This window comes from Zingiber officinale, chromosome 5B (genome assembly GCF_018446385.1).
Source record: "Zingiber officinale cultivar Zhangliang chromosome 5B, Zo_v1.1, whole genome shotgun sequence".
NCBI lineage: Eukaryota > Viridiplantae > Streptophyta > Magnoliopsida > Zingiberales > Zingiberaceae > Zingiber > Zingiber officinale.
Window position 1 is genome coordinate 74,106,244 of NC_055995.1, and position 5,208 is coordinate 74,111,451.

Below are 5,208 nucleotides of genomic sequence, written 5' to 3' on the forward strand. Positions count from 1 at the left end.
GCCTTCCTGCCGGTGTTATATAGAAAATCAGAGTCGCTTTCTATTCGATATGAGAATAGTTGCCTTGCCATGACACGGCCACAGCTGTGCTTCTGACAAGCCCCATTTTGTGAGTCTTCATTAGTCAAGATTTATGACAGTTATGAGTTGTCATAGCTTTCATAAAAACATCTATGAGTGGTCATTCCATGGACGTGATGGATGAATGTACCTTGATGTGGTATGTTACAATTATTTATTTGGTGTGTCTCTATAAAATTATTACTTTCACAAAAGCAGCGTCTTTGATTCGTTGTGTCTCTATAATTGTAGTTAAATTAATGGGGTGTAACAATTTAAGTTTTAAATGTCTTGTGAAGCTGGCTAGTCCAACTTGTAGCACCACATCTACAGCTGATAAAAATATTAATACTAGGTTAAATGGAAAAAAAATGTGAAAAAAATTTAATCACCCCTAGCTAGTACATTTGTGGTCCTAGTTATTGCAGTAGTTTCTAGATGTTGTAGCAGCTTATCGCCATTAACTGCTACATGTTAAATTGCTAAATGGTAGAGTCAATGCTAAATGGTGTGGCAGTTAATCCAAATAATCTGCAACCCCGTGTAGCAGCTTATCGCCATTAACTGCTACATGTTAAATTGCTATCCTTTTGTTGTGTTATCTGTCCTTGTAGCATAAAATTCTGAACGTTGGCGTAGCTAGATAGTGGGTACGGAACGTATGTCTAATTAATTGTATGATTTAAATATTTTTAGATGCGACCTGTTGCAGGAGCCGTTAGACAATACATGCACGGTAGGAATTCATACCCGAGGGTTCATTAATCCTTGTATTTACTATATGTAAGATAGTCCTATCTTTTTCCAGCTCGTAATGGGGTGTAATGAGAGTTTCAATGGCCCAGTTACTTGAAAAGACGCGTCCGTTTGACTTCTGTATAGGAAGCGGTAGGGTTTGGTAGGGGCTTTTTCCTATAATTACGCGATTCACTGGGCAGACTCATCCAACTTGCCTTGCATTTGGTCTCCATTTACATCTCTTTCATGATCATGTCTATATTTAGCAGAAAGATGAAACCTACTATGGATGGGGTTAAACACCCCCCTTTGGAAGAGGATTCAAGCTGTGCCTCTTCTTCACCAGAAAGATCATCTGTATCACTGGATCCGTATGCTTTCAGGTTTGTATTATTTCATCGTGTTGTTCTTTATAAATATCTTTATTTATTTTGAATCTCGATTTTTCCAACATATTCATGACAGGTATCTCAGTTTATCCATGGAACATCATGTAGTTTGTGGCTATCTTAAGAATCTCACAGAACAACGGGACCAGGCGAGGAAGGAGTTAGAAGCTGCCCTTTTTCGAGAGAAAAAGAACCAAACAGAAATTGTGCAGCTACGACGTAAACTGTCCCAAGTCAATGGGGCATTAGAGGAGGCCGCAATTCAAAATAATGAGTAAAATATCACTCTTTGTGAAACTCTACCTCACATCTCCATACGGATGCTGCCTTTCGGCGGGAGAAAAAGAGTACAACTGTATGTGTCCAAGGAGGACGATACCTATGTCTTTGTAATGTATCATTAGTTACTGCTATAAAGGGAATGAATTACGCGACATTGTTTGAATAAACTCTTTGTTAAGATATTGTTTGTCTTATGTTATTATGAAACCTAACTATAGACTCCAAGCCTTCCTCGTCTACGCTGAACAATATTTTTAGTCCCTCAATCTAAATGTTGACTTTGGATCTCATTTTTGGCCATCTTTACGTTTTATGTATTTGTTTATAGTTAGTCACAAGCTGCTACATGTTGTAGCACTTCAACAGTACAATGTTGCAATATCATCAGCTTGTAAGGAGGTGCTCCTTGTCCCCGCAGGACGGTCTAGTGGCCAGCACATGAGTTGTTATCGGCATGACGTCTGGGGTGGGGTGCAATACTGGGCCAAGCTGAGATAAAAAGCCTCTCCTACACTTTGTAGCAGTTTGTACGGATTGGATGCCACCTTGTGTAGCAGTTACTTTGAATTGGCTGCCACATCGTGTGGCAGTTAATTTGAATTAGCTGCTACAACGTGTAGGAACTAATCCTATTTTGTGAGATCCAAGAAGATGTAGCTGTTGTTAATGCTGAAGTAACTAATAACTACATTTGTATGCAGACTTATCAAATAGAGTATAGGTGACCTACGACATCTTTCCATTCATCCGTCACATCCATAAATGACCACTCATACCTGTCAGTTATGGGAGGTGTGACAAGCAATACCTGTCATAAACCACGGTTAGTGAAAGGAAATCCGAATCTTACTTTTTCAGACCGCCAGTTGGATGCGTGAAGTGGATTGATTTTGCCCCCTCCCGCTTTCACAGCGCACCCCTCTTCCGTCGTCTCTCTCACTATCAAATGACAGTTGTATCCTTATTTTTCCTTTTTGTTCGATTTTATTTAATGTATATTTTTTTAATTTTTTTGTAATTTTGAAGATTTTTAATTTACTTATTATTTTTTTTATTTAATTTATTATATAATTTTTTCATCAAAATTTATATATATATTAGTAATTTTATTTACATTTTTATTAGTTTTATGTTTAAATGATTATGTTTATCCAAAGAAATATAATAATTTAACACAACCAAGATTATATAAATTTATATAGGTAATTTAAAGACTGAGGATTTTCAGCTTAGTACCAGTGATGTAGTAGCTAGATTTTCTTCATTGAATGGTCTAAAATGTCTTATTATATGAAGTGTCCTTTGTGAGGATTAAAGTATAGCGCCAACAGAACCAACTACCCTTAATATTCATGCCCACAACGAATATGGTAGCATAAGATTGGAGACAAAAGGTAAAATGATATGACATTATGACATATCAAGTAAATGCTCTACATTGTACCAGTATACATTTCAATTAGCTGCTACACGTTGTAGCAGCAAAATATCCACGCATAACTCGCCTCTACTCCACGTTGTAGGATGTTAACTTAGGGTCCTAGCTGCTTAATTAGCTTACCGCGTGAAGCGTTATTGTGTATTTTTTAATTTTTTTTTTTTGCCATCTGCAGCATTAACGCGTTCAAAAGTTTGAACGCGTTAATGCTACAGTAAATAAAAAAACACCACGTATCTCTGCAGAAGTAAAAAAAAAGGTGTCACGTTGGCGTTAATGCTTAGGCATTAACGCCCGTTGCAGATGCTCTAAAAATTTGTAATCGTAGCATAAATCTTTGAGGGTCTATTGAATGACCACTCAGAGCAGGCATCGACCCTAGAATGACCACTCAGAGCAGACCCATCACCCATATGACTATACATAGCTGGCATAATTAATGACCCCTGCCTCGTTTTCTTCTAAGTAGCTTTCTCAGTCAGATTTGTTTGGGCTCATGCCTGCACCTGATTTCTCTTTATAATTGAGGGTCGCAACGTTCATGAATGTGAGAAAGGGTAATGAGTAGCAGTTTCATCGGTTGCCCACATTTTATCGGCACCACCTCCGTCAATCCATCCATGCCTTCCTATATAAAGCTGGAGGTGTATGAAGCTCCCAAATCACAAAAGGCAAAGCGGTCAACTAGACTTCTACACTCTAGAGTACAGTTCCATATGTTAAATCCTATTTCCTTAATACAATCATCATCGTCTAGCTCTCGTCAACATAGGTGGATGATAGGCGGATGGTCATGCAAATTTCTCACTTCTGTCTTAAATCATGTGTGCGCAACAAAGTGCTTCTTCATCGCCCTGAGGAATCGTCATGGAGCACATTCTTTGTGATTCTCTCCTCCTCGAACTTGGACCATCCTCGACCAAGTGACATGAGGTGTATCAAGCTCCCATTTTGCCCAAGACAAAGCAGTCATGTATCCTTCCACGGTATAGATTATGGTTCCATACTCGTAAAATTAGTTCCTCATTCCAAACACCATCGTCAAGCCCTGATGCGTGTATGTTGATGAGGTTTGGCTGCTGGAGTACATTAGGGAGAGGATGATGACCTTGAATAAGTTTTCCCATCTAGTCACAAAGGATGTGAGGCATGTGGAAAATAATACAATCACTTTACTAGTCACAACACTCTGTACGATTGATGAAGGGTGTTTTCGAATGGAGATGAATGTGGATGATATTTGGCCTATATGAATATGATGTTGCTGGTATGAGAGCAGTAGGTGTTGTTGGAGGTTTTAAACACTGGTCAATATATGACCACTGATGCAATGGGCATGTAAATGTATTAACATTATTAGCTCTTGTCTTTGTAATAATTCAATGTACGGGTGCTATACATTGTTATCCAAGTACTAAGTATCTACTACATTATGTAGCAGTTACTACAATATATTGTTAACCACATGATTTTTTTTTATTTTATTATTCTCATTTTGTGTCGTAAGTGTATCGTAGAAGCATGAACTGATATATTCAAGTGGACTAATGCATACTTGAACAAGCACGCGACCTCATGAACTGACGTCCACGCTGGAGCAGCTACGTTGTGGCAGACAGAAACACCATTGTAGGAACTTAATTACCCTTCCAATATTAACACCTCCGGGAGAAGTCGGTGATAATAATTTTAACTTACGTTAAGGTGTAGCAGTTACTGGTCTATAACTAAACCAACACAGACCACGTCCGTCTGTATATTTATTAGAGGTGTCAAGGTTTGTAAAAATTTATTTCCAAACTATATTTCTAAGATGTTAATTGTACAAAATAGTTTGTTCGATCGTTGGGCGTTGGCTACTTCAAAGTGTAGCAGCTATTCGGCCGGAACTGCGACAGAGTGTCGCATCATCTCTTAACAAGCTACCAGAAGGCAGAAAGTGTAGCAGCTATTGGGTCCACGTTGTAGCAGCTACAACATTATAGCTACTACACCAATGTAGCAACGGATGGGGCCGGAGAAATGTAAATCTACTTAAGGTGATGATATAACAGTTACAGCTGACAAAAAACTTATAACTTATTGTTGTAGCAGTTACGGTTGTAATAAGTTACAAGTACTGCCAACTATCTGATGTCATTACTCTGATTTCTGTGAGGTATCTGGAAAAGGCGAAAAACATACTAATTGTTTCCTTGTATATATTATGTAGGAGAGTAGATGCTACAAAGAGAATCTGAATCGACATTAACCAATACACGAGTTGCATCTCCATATAGGGGGTAGCTGCTACAATGTCTA